At 44.7% G+C, this 12,499-nt stretch overlaps 1 protein-coding gene across 1 annotated transcript in view; it reads right to left on the bottom strand.

Annotated features, from left to right (window-relative positions):
* The window catches only part of LOC131482770 (cTAGE family member 9-like), a 565,689-nt gene that overhangs the window by 435,064 nt on the left and 118,126 nt on the right, over positions 1 to 12,499 (bottom strand). The window lies entirely within an intron of this gene.

Genomic DNA, 12,499 nt, shown 5'->3' with positions numbered 1-12,499 from the left:
GGGCGCCTCCCAAAACCTGTTTCAGATGTGGACAGCCTGGACATTTTAAAAAACAGTGTCCCAAAATTCCACGACAAGGAAGATCACCCCCACAATCCTTGCAGGCCCCAGATCTTTGTCCAAGATGCCATAAAGGCTATCATTGGAGCAGTGATTGTAGGTCCAGACATGATGCCCAAGGCAATCCCCCATCGGGAAACGGGGTCAGGGGCCCGCTCCGGGCCCCCCAACCTCAGGTGTACAGAGCCCAGCAGACACCTGTAACCTCTGGAACAGCGCAGACTCCTTCCAGAGTCCCTCTCCCACGGCGAGGAACACCGACATTTCAACCCTCCTCAGAGCAACACCAGGAAGCGCAGGACTGGACCTCTGTGCCACCTCTGGAGAGGTATTGACTCCGCTCCTGGGGCCCCAATGGATAAAAACAGGAGTCAGGGGCCCCTTACCTAAGAATACCTTGGGCCTGATCCTAGGAAGAAGTAGTGCCACTATGCATGGAATCAGGGTACTCCCAGGAGTGATAGATGAGGATACCCCTGCAGAAATAGAAGTCATGGCAGAATCAGCCAAAGGCACTATAATCATTCCACCAGGAGCTAGATTTGCCCAGCTGATCTTAATCCCCAAGGTTCCAACTGACAACCCTATTCTTAAGAGAGATAGACAAGGAGGATTTGGAGGTTCTGGCCCCTTGGCATGTTGGGTCTCCGACATGCAAACCCGACCCATCTTACAGTTAGAAATAGAAGGAAGAAAATTCACAGGTTTACTTGATACCGGGGCTGACAGTACAGTTATATCCCAGGCACAGTGGCCAAGTTCTTGGCCATTAGAGGCCACCCCAACCGTTCTCCAAGGGATAGGAACTTCTCAGCCACAGAAAAGCGCCAGGATGTTAAGGTGGAAGGATCAAGAAGGGCATTCAGGAGTTTTCCAGCTGTATGTCTTACCACATATTCCTATCAATCTGTGGGGACGAGATTTGTTGAGTGCCATGAATGTTGTATTGACCTCTCAACCTGTGCCAAATATGCTTAATAGACAGGGATACTTTCCTGGAAAAGGGTTGGGCAGACATCTTCAAGGTGATCCCCAACCAGTCTGTGACTGGGTTAAAAATTAGAGGCTGCAATTGAATTGGTAAAGGAACAGCTTGAGAGAAATTAAAAGAAGCCCATTGTTTACAGGCCTTTGCCTATATTTTAATATAACTCACAAAACAGGCATCCCTTATAATCCTCAGGGTCAAGCCATTGTTGAACGTGCTAACCGCACCCTTAAAGTTTATCTAGAAAAAATAAAGAAGGGGGATGTGGCCGAGCATTGGAGCTCACCCCATTCCTTACTGGCATCTGCCATCTATGTGTTAAATTTTTCAACTGTCACTCATGATGTAGCTCCTGCAGAGCGCCATTGGCTTCGCCCTGCTAATGAGAATAAAGGCCAAGTAAAATGGAAAGATCTGGCCACAAATAAATGGCGAGGACCAGATCCAGTACTAACGTGGGGGCGAGGCTCCGTTTGTGTTTTTCCCCAGGATGAAGAAACATCTAGATGGGTTCCTGAGAGACTTACACGACAAATCTCCTTGGCTCCAACTCAACATGATCCCACTCCTAATGATGTTCTTGCAGGATAGGAGACCTTGACAGCAGTGGTGCAACTTCCTGGTATCCTGCCCATGGGAAACGCAGATCTCCAGCTGCTCCCAGATTTACCATCATATATGTGTTACCCCTGTGAAAGGCATTTAACTGGCAGCATGGATGCTTTAGGAACAAAGCGGAATCTTGGCCATGAGGCTGATGGTCGTAGCCATGATTGCAGTACTACTGTTCACTCTTCTTTGCCGCCTATGCAGGCAACAAGCCTGGGAGCAGGTCATTATTTGACAAACCATGATGGTTTTAGCTGTGGAAAACCCTAGAGCTCAAGTTTGGTTGAACATGGTGTGATGGGCAGCCAGAGACGGGTAAGATTTGGCAGCGCTGATGACCAACCTAAGACAGGGATTCCCCAGGTGGGGCTCCCCATGACGGGTAAGGCGTCAACTGACTGTTGGACAACCTAAGACAGGCGTCCATTAAAAAAACAAAAAAAGGGGGACATGCAGGCCCCGGTCTCCCAAGGATTAACTCCACAGCTTAGCTTGTTTCTCAGAGCATAACAGGATTGGCAATTTTGGCCTGATACATCTAGCCACTGGCTTAACCGCAAGTTCCTGCTTCCTATTTGTCAAGTTATCTGCCAGGGGATTGGATAAAACTCAAGGGATTTAGGGTGGCCACTAGAGGATTGGATAAACACTAGGAGGAACTGAAGGGATTCAGGGTTGCCACTACTGGGAGGAACTCGAAGGATTTAAGGTGGCCACTTGAAGACTGGATAAACATTGGGAGGAGCTAGGGAGAGTATAAAAGAAAGCCTGGAGTTGCAATAAAGGCAATCTATCATCGATCGGCATTTGGTGTACTGTGTGTTGCCTTGTGTTGGCTCTCTGCGTATTGTCTTTTGTGTAACCCTAGTCCCTCTGCTCGGCTCGGGGTACGTGGCGACGAGGGCGTTGCCAACAGTAGAAATCTCATTCAAAAAAAAATTCTTTTAAACAATGAAGTTATTTTAATGTAAAAATCAAAATTCATTGAATCCTTTTTGTGTAATATGCCTTATACACAAGCTTTTTAAAAGTCCCTAGCATGAATTTCACAGTTTTTTAAAAACAATTTGTGTATTTTATATTATTATCTTTATGCTACAGTTCCACATGTACAGGGATTCCTCCCTCCACCCTTCCATAGCTTCTCCCAGTTCCCCTTGTATTGTAACAATAATACACTCCTTCAGCTACAACCTTAAGTCCTACATTCTGCTATTTCAATATATTGTGGCACTGTAATTATAGACAATTGTACATAGTCTAGTATGCTACTGTAAAGTTACATGTATCAAGTTTTCATTGGGATTCCTCCTTTAATAAAGGAACAGACATGTATACTGCAATATATCTTCACTTCGGATATGCTAGTCTCCATCATATAGCTCACCTATAAAAATGTTTTTACATTTATTCACTAATGTATTTTGTGAATTTTAAAGAAAAACACTAATCTTTTAAATCCATTCTCATAGTGTTTTAAAGTAGCTGTATGTGTATGTGTGCATATGGAATTCTTGAAAAGGCCTGTAAGAAACTGTTAGAGACCTTGTTCTGGGAAACATAACAGAAAAAGAAGTAAGCAGTGTGGAGATTTATTCATTGTGGAGATTTGCCCCTGAAAACCCAGATCACAATGCCTGAGGACTGAATCTTAACTCTTTAAGGCAGTCTGAGAATGCTGCAGGGAGCAGACTCCCTACTGAGATTGCAGATAAACCTTGGGCTGGTTAACATGTCTGGGGAGGTGTGAGGCATCTTCATAATCTCCCTGTTCCTTCAGTGATTGTGGCCTAAACATAACTGAGCACAAACACAATTCTGTTGGATTCTATTTCTAGTTAAACCTGTTTGTTTATCAGTGTGGGTTCCTGTAATTCATGTTTACTTATTCAGCTGTTTGGAGCCTTGTGATTGTTTCCCCTAATCCCTTGTAACCTATTGGTGAAGTAGTTTGCTTACCACTGTTCCATTAACTTGTAACTTTTACAAACTTGCTTGACTGAAAAAAAAATTGGTATAAGACCTGAAAAATTCAATAAAGTGTGCATTCATTCATCACACCTGTGTACCCTGTATCCCAAAGCTCCTCTTGGCGTGGATGTCACACTTTAAGTTCCAGTCCCCACTAGAGAAAGAGGTACTTTTATGCTCTCCTGCAGAATTTTATAGTAGGTTAAACCTTTCCCTTTGATAGAGAGGCATGCTATATGGTGGACAGATCAAATCCAATGTGCTCCACTACTAATTCATCTTCCGGTTAATGAATGTGAGAAAACAGAGGAAGATGTACCAAGTGTTTGCATCCTGAACTCATTTGGGCCCCTGGGATGGATCTCCTCATGTCTGGCTTAAGATTGGGTTCAGACAGGCTCAGCTAGGTGTGAACAAGTAGATAGAGGATTTCTCTCTCCTCACTTTGTAGCTCTGACATACAAATGAAAATAGTTTTAACCGATGTAAGCTTTTTAAAAGGCTACAGAACAGAGAGAAAGGGAAAGAAAGAAATTTGCTGGTTCAATTTCCAGATGGTTCATCCAGAGCTTCATCATGGTTTCCCACAAAAGTTAATCAGCATCTTAAGTAGGGCAAAGCTTCATTCCTCATTTTTTGGTTGAAAAATAATTTATGTCTTTATATCATTCAAATATTTACAAGTAGAGTACCTAATTATTAAAAAATGAAAAACAACCTGAAATCACAAAGTGATTTTTAGACTCATTTTAGACACAAAGGTTTGAGTTCAAGAGACAAAACTATAACTAGTGGAAACATGTACGGGTAAAACTAGCTCATTAAAGTGCTACTAGCAAAGCCAAACAAGCTTTTACATCAATTACGATCACATAATAAAGCATAAATTTGCATTCACATTACCCTGCCAACTTAAGAAGTGCACTTTCTGCAATAAAAACATAACCTTAGGATTGAAAATATGCCCAACTATAACACTATGTGAAAAAAAACTCTGATTGTATGCATGTATGTAACAGTAGATTAATAAAAACACAGTAACTTCACATTCTAGAATAAAATCAAATGCAAATAAATTCTCATAACATTTATATTTAAATGATCTTTATTTAAAAGTTGCAAGATGGTTCATTGTGAGCAATTAAGACACATAAGTAAGAGCCATTACTAAAAGAGAAAACTTGAGAGACTACAAGATTATATTGGCTGAGTGATCCAAACAATTTTGATTTCCTTCTTGGCTTGTGATGTTCCGGAGCTGGTTAAAGATTGTGTACTTATTAAAATTTATCCGCTTGAAGAGTGTGGGTGTGAAAAAATCCAGAAGAAAAAGATACGAAGGACGATAATCCCTTATTGAAAATATTTTGCAGTGCTGAAAAAAATTGGAAAAAAAGGTTTTCATTTGTTGTTTTAATTACAGATTGTATAAACCATAAAATGAAAAACAATTTTCAAAGCAACATTTAAATAGAATCATACCTTAATGTAAATCTTTAAGAATACTAAGAAAACTATAACATCTTCAAGCAAAATAGAGGAATGTATGTGGGAGAAAAAAAAATTACTAATCTAAAACTATGAAAAAGAATTTCTGTGAAGCATAGAATACAGTAAATGCTATCATCCAACAGATAAGACATGGCCAAAATACACAAACTTATAAAACAAAAGATAACTTGAAAATCATTTCATACTACATGCTAAAAACACTTTCACGTAATTTGGTATTAAACAGCAAAATGGAAAACACTAAAATAACACAAGCAATTTATTAGTCATTTCACCAGTTTTGCAAACCATTTGCCATCGATGCAAAGAGTACTGGAAAACAATTATAATAAAATTAATTTCAAAAATGAGTAAATATACAAATACTGAGCAGCTGAAACAAAGAGCTAAAGGGAAATTACTTGAAAGAATAACAACTAGAAGAAATTCATAATTTAACCACAAAAACACTAAGATTAGATTCAAGGGATGCAAAATATTCAACAAGAGAAATAAGAGGTAAAACAAACAAAAATTGCTAGATTCAAAAACAGTCATAAACACATAACATTTCCTAAGAAAAAATGGGGAAGGCAAGAATTATGCATCCAAATAATTAGGTTTAAAATTATACCAATCCCCTAAAAATAACAAATTTTAAAATAAAAACAAAAATAAAAACACAAACAAAACCAACAAAACAAGCATTGCACCCATGGTGTCTCTTCCCTATAGCCCTGCTTTTCAGGAAAAGAAAAATAAACCTTACCGAATCCCCCATTTCCTGTATGCAACTGCCCCTCATTCAGGTGATTCACGTTAAGGCTGTCTATGGCTGGCTGGCTCCCTTCCCAATCTGAAAAGTCACGCTTCATTCCCATGGCATTAGAGCCAAAATCTTTGGCTCTTGCTTACCCTCTTGTGACTAGATGAGCCACAGTAGAGTGAACAAAACTAGTGTTTCAACTTCGCAGCTTTCAAGGAAGAGGGGTGAAGAAAAGCCCTGACAAACCAAATCACATACCTCCTACACGCGGTGGTAGTGGCCCTATGTCAGGAGCACCTGTAGGCAAAACTGTGGAAGCACGGGTGGCTGGCCACGTTCCTGCAGGGGGGCGAGTGTGAGGAGGCCCTACCCTCCGGAATGGATTCGCAGGACCAGTTGGCCCTTGGGGTGGATGAGCCGAAGTTGTTGCTGCTTGGGCAGCACCTGGTACTTTCCCCTCGCAGGGAACTGCTGATGCATTTATGGTGCTGCTCTGTAACAAAATCACATAAATCTGACATCACTAACAAGAAAAAAAATACAAAATTCATACACAAATAGTTAGGGACAGAATGCAAAGAAATCCATGATATACAGAGAAAGTGTTCCAGAGAAACATCAGATGGGTTTTAGCGATCGCAACTGTGTGGTGAAAGAACACAAAGCAGGTTTCGTCAACACAGCAATATTCTGGCTAAGGAGAATGCACAGACACAGGCCAGGAGAACCCCGGTGTAGACTACCTAGCACGCTTATCCCCAGAAGGCAAAGAACAAGTGGGCAGCCTACTCCAGATGTGGCTGAGGAACAAACTGAGAAACTCAGGAAAGTAGATTCTCAAAACATTATGCCCAATGATTCCAATGTACATCCGAAGGGGGGAACCAAATGCCCTGCTACACTGGTGTACTCTCTGAGAGGTGTTGACTCAGAAAAAAAACAGATTTCTAGAGAAAACAAATGACCAGGGGCATGTCTGTTCTGCAAAAAAAGGAGGGATCACAAAGTTCCCGCACACACACACACACACACGGGTAAAATTACACTGTCAGGACTTACCTCCAGTTTGTCTTGGTTAGCTGCTTGGTTGGAGTCTTGCTCGGAAAATAGGTTTGGACCTACACATTATTAACAAGAAAGAAAGAGAAAAAGGAAACCATGAACATCGTGGGTCTTAGCATTTTGTTCTTGGGACGTTTCTGGATCGCAAGGGACACTGTGATATCTCCCACATCCAGGTCGGTGCATAAGCCAGCTTGACACCTGCCTCCTTATCCATGGCCACAATACCCTGAGGCCGCTGGAACTCCTGCTATGCCAAATGCTCTAAAGCCAAATGAAGTTGAGGTCTCTGCAGCTGGCACTTAGCAACCCACCTGCTGCAGCAGCACTGAGAAGCTGTCGAGAGAGTAGCACCTCTCTTCTTCCTGCCATTCTGCTCCTGCTCCCTGATTCTTCCTTCAATGAATACTGGCCAACACGAGACCCCACTGGGCAATACGTGTTCCTGGACTCTATGATCGGGAACTGCTCAGCGTCCGAGGACATCCATTCACACATCCCTCCTGGGAATACAACTCTTTGACCCTTCCCTTGCTTTCTCGGCTACTCACTCACACTGCAGATCACTTGGTGCTCGCACCAAAGTGCTAGTTCTCCAACCTCTCAGCGTCCTCACTTGCTCAATCCTCTCCCGATTCACCAGACTCCACAATCCGTCAGTTCAGCCACTTGCCAACAGCCTTGTCCTAGAAGTCATGTTCATTTTGTACTTGACTGACACTGTGCTAAGCCTACATCAATCTGGGGCTCACACATCCCTTTACCTACACCTGAGCCACTTGGACAGCCAGAAGAGATGGAAAACTAAGAGCCCTCAAACTCCCCGCCCTGGGAAAACACACTCACTCATTCACTCACTCACTCACTCACTCACTCACTCACTCACAACAGTCCACATCGATGACAACTGGAACCTGAACATTTCAACCTGATCATCACCTTCAACATACTGCCAGCTTCATAGTGCCTGGCCTTCCATCTGTTGACATGGAAGCAAGGTTCCTCCTCAACAACTGACAACATCCATCCTCCTGAAACGCACCTATACTCGCTATGTGGCCACTGAATGGTGAAGAGTGTGAGATGGCACATTTTGAATGCACAACGTGTCAGATGCTTCACATCCATTAAGTACAGACTTCACCAACATACTAATGGCCACCATGGGGAGCACTGGCTGCTGCTCTCTTTTCTAATCCCACTTCCTGCTTCCAAACCAAGAAAACCAGCAGAGGCGGGCCCAAGGCCAGAGGACCCTGCGAACACACTGCAAACTCGGAACACACTCCTGGTTCCCACCATCACAACGACCTCGATTTGGCTGTGGTTTGTGTGGAGTCGGGCAGAGGATGCAAGCTCTCTTGGCACTTCTTTTCTCTGTGTGACTCTGCTACCTCTCCCCTAAACAGCAGCTACTCTCTAAAACACAAACAAACACAAGAATCCAGAAACCCAACACGCAGCCCACACACCCCTGCCGCCTCTTCCCTGTAGCCCTGCTTTTCAGGTAAAGAAAAATAAGCCTTACCGAGTCCCCGATCTCCTAAACAAATATGCCATGGCTTGTCCAATGACACAGTGTGTGAACGTGCCCACTGCGATGCCATCACCTCTTATGCCATGCCATCGCAGCCATGGGCACACTGATCCAAGGGTCCAAGATCACCTCTGACCCTCATGCTCACTCTCATAATGCTTGTCCGTTAAATCATACAACCGACAACAACACAACAGAAACCCAATATGGCCACCGGATCTCCGCATGCTTCCCACGCCAATACACAGCCTTTCCCAAGGGAATCTCTTATCAATGTCTTCCTTGTCTTTCAAAACTTCTTCCTCTTGTCCACTCACCACGGATACCCACATACCTAGATTGACCAACTTCAGACAGTGCCATGAGGCTGTTGAAGGAAATGAGTGACGGGGAATCAGTAGTTTGGCTCGGGACATCTTAGCCAAATGCAAGTAGGACTGGCTGAAAGGTGGGCAAACACTTGGCTGCATCCAAAAGTGTATCTGAAAAAATCCCCCAGCCCCTTCCACAAAACGCATTTTCCTTGGCCTTCCTTTTCCAAACCACGGGCAGAAATGACATCAGACAAGACAGTTCATGGGCCTTGGCCCAGCATTTGTCACACGACCGTTCATTCTCCAGTCACCTGGTTCTTTGTGAATGGTAGGTGAGAAGAGTCAAGCAATCAATTTCCCCCAGCGCCACCCACCCAACCCACAGCTTTCTCTTTGTTTGTTGCTTATCTCAAGTTACCCACAAAAGCCAAAAGAGTCAGGAATAATGAGGCCAAACAGGATCGAAGCAGCCTTACACTCACTAGGTAGTAAATAGACTAGGACTGCACAGCAGCTGCTCACGAAAGACCATTTCACCAAGTCCTTTTGTGGACAAGTGAAATCAGGATCATCTTCAGTAGCAGCCAGCATAACTGGTTTCTATCAACCAATAGAGAGTGAAATAATGCCCGTGTTAGTGTAAGAGGGACAAAGGAAGCAAGTGGTTTTCTCAAGTATTACAATCTGTATGCAACTGCCCCTCATTCAGGTGATTCACGTTAAGGCTGTCTATGGCTGGCTGGCTCCCTTCCCAATCTGAAAAGTCACGCTTCATTCCCATGGCATTAGAGCCAAAATCTTTGGCTCTTGCTTACCCTCTTGTGACTAGATGAGCCATGGTCAAGTGAGCATCTCCTTCACGTACAAAACTAGTGTTTCAACTTCGCAGCTTTCAAGGAAGAGGGGGAAAAAAAGCCCTGACAAACCAAATCACATACCTCCTACACGCGGTGGTAGTGGCCCTATGTCAGGAGCACCCATAGGCAAAACTGTGGAAGCACGGGTGGCTGGCCACGTTCCTGCAGGGGGGCGAGCGTGAGGAGGCCCTACCCTCCGGAATGGATTCGCAGGACCAGTTGGCCCTTGGGGTGGATGAGCCGAAGTTGTTGCTGCTTGGCCAGCACCTGGTTCTTTCCCCTCGCAGGGAACTGCTGAGGCACTTATGGTGCTGCTCTGTAACAAAATCACATAAATCTGACATCACTAACAAGAAAGAAATGCAAAATTCATACACAAATAGTTAGGGACAGAATGCAAAGAAATCCATGATGGACAGAGAAAGTGCTCCAGAGAAACATCAGATGGGTTTTAGCGATCGCAACTGTGTGGTGAAAGAACAGAAAGCAGGTTTCGTCAACACAGCAATATTCTGGCTAAGGAGAATGCACAGACACAGGCCTGGAGAACCCCGGTGTAGACTACCTAGCACGCTTATCCCCAGAAGGCAAAGAACAAGTGGGCAGCCTACTCCAGATGTGGCTGAGGAACAAACTGAGAAACTCAGGAAAGTAGATTCTCAAAACATTATGCCCAATGATTCCAATGTACATCCGAAGGGGGGAACCAAATGCCCTGCTACACTGGTGTACTCTCTGAGAGGTGTTGACTCAGAAAAAAAACAGATTTCTAGAGAAAACAAATGACCAGGGGCATGTCTGTTCTGCAAAAAAAGGAGGGATCACAAAGCTCCCGCACACACACACACACACACACACACACGGGTAAAAATACACTGTCAGGACTTACCTCCAGTTTGTCTTGGTTAGCTGCTTGGTTGGAGTCTTGCTCGGAAAATAGGTTTGGACCTACACATTATTAACAAGAAAGAAAGAGAAAAAGGAAACCATGAACATCGTGGGTCTTAGCATTTTGTTCTTGGGACGTTTCTGGATCACAAGGGACACTGTGATATCTCCCACATCCAGGTCGGTGCATAAGCCAGCTTGACACCTGCCTCCTTATCCATGGCCACAAGAATACCCTGAGGCTGCTGGAACTCCTGCTATGCCAAATGCTCTAAAGCCAAATGAAGTTGAGGTCTCTGCAGCTGGCACTTAGCAACCCACCTGCTGCAGCAGCACTGAGAAGCTGTCGAGAGAGTAGCACCTCTCTTCTTCCTGCCATTCTGCTCCTGCTCCCTGATTCTTCCTTCAATGAATACTGGCCAACACGAGACCCCACTGGGCAATACGTGTTCCTGGACTCTATGATCGGGAACTGCTCAGCGTCCGAGGACATCCATTCACACATCCCTCCTGGGAATACAACTCTTTGACCCTTCCCTTGCTTTCTCGGCTACTCACTCACACTGCAGCTCACTTGGTGCTCGCACCAAAGTGCTAGTTCTCCAACCTCTCAGCGTCCTCACTTGCTCAATCCTCTCCCGATTCACCAGACTCCACAATCCGTCAGTTCAGCCACTTGCCAACAGCCTTGTCCTAGAAGTCATGTTCATTTTGTACTTGACTGACACCGTGCTAAGCCTACATCAATCTGGGGCTCACACATCCCTTTACCTACACCTGAGCCACTTGGACAGCCAGAAGAGATGGAAAACTAAGAGCCCTCAAACTCCCCGCCCTGGAAAAACACACTCACTCACTCACTCACTCACTCACTCACTCACTCACAACAGTGCACATCGATGACAACTGGAACCTGAACATTTCAACCTGATCATCGCCTTCAACATACTGCCAGCTTTGTAGTGCCTGGCCTTCCATCTGTTGACATGGAAGCAAGGTTCCTCCTCAACAACTGACAACATCCATCCTCCTGAAACGCACCTATACTCGCTATGTGGCCACTGAATGGTGAAGAGTGTGAGATGGCACATTTTGAATGCACAACGTGTCAGATGCTTCACATCCATTAAGTACAGACTTCACCAACATACTAATGGCCACCATGGGGAGCACTGGCTGCTGCTCTCTTTTCTAATCCCACTTCCTGCTTCCAAACCAAGAAAACCAGCAGAGGCGGGCCCAAGGCCAGAGGACCCTGCGAACACACGGCAAACTCGGAACACACTCCTGGTTCCCACCATCACAACGGCCTCGATTTGGCTGTGGTTTGTGTGGAGTCGGGCAGAGGATGCAAGCTCTCTTGGCACTTCTTTTCTCTGTGTGACTCTGCTACCTCTCCCCTAAACAGCAGCTACTCTCTAAAACACAAACAAACACAAGAATCCAGAAACCCAACACGCAGCCCACACACCCCTGCCGCCTCTTCCCTGTAGCCCTGCTTTTCAGGTAAAGAAAAATAAGCCTTACCGAATCCCCGATCTCCTAAACAAATATGCCATGGCTTGTCCAACGACACAGTGTGTGAACGTGCCCACTGCGATGCCATCACCTCTTATGCCATGCCATCGCAGCCATGGGCACACTGATCCAAGGGTCCAAGATCACCTCTGACCCTCATGCTCACTCTCATAATGCTTGTCCGTTAAATCATACAACCGACAACAACACAACAGAAACCCAATATGGCCACCGGATCTCCGCATGCTTCCCACGCCAATACACAGCCTTTCCCAAGGGAATCTCTTATCAATGTCTTCCTTGTCTTTCAAAACTTCTTCCTCTTGTCCACTCACCACGGATACCCACATACCTAGATTGACCAACTTCAGACAATGCCATGAGGCTGTTGAAGGAAATGAGTGACGGGGAATCAGTAGTTTGGCTCGGGACATCTTA

Source organism: Ochotona princeps, chromosome 20 (genome assembly GCF_030435755.1).
Source record: "Ochotona princeps isolate mOchPri1 chromosome 20, mOchPri1.hap1, whole genome shotgun sequence".
Taxonomy (NCBI): Eukaryota; Metazoa; Chordata; class Mammalia; order Lagomorpha; family Ochotonidae; genus Ochotona; species Ochotona princeps.
This window is presented reverse-complemented; position numbering and strand designations above follow the sequence as displayed.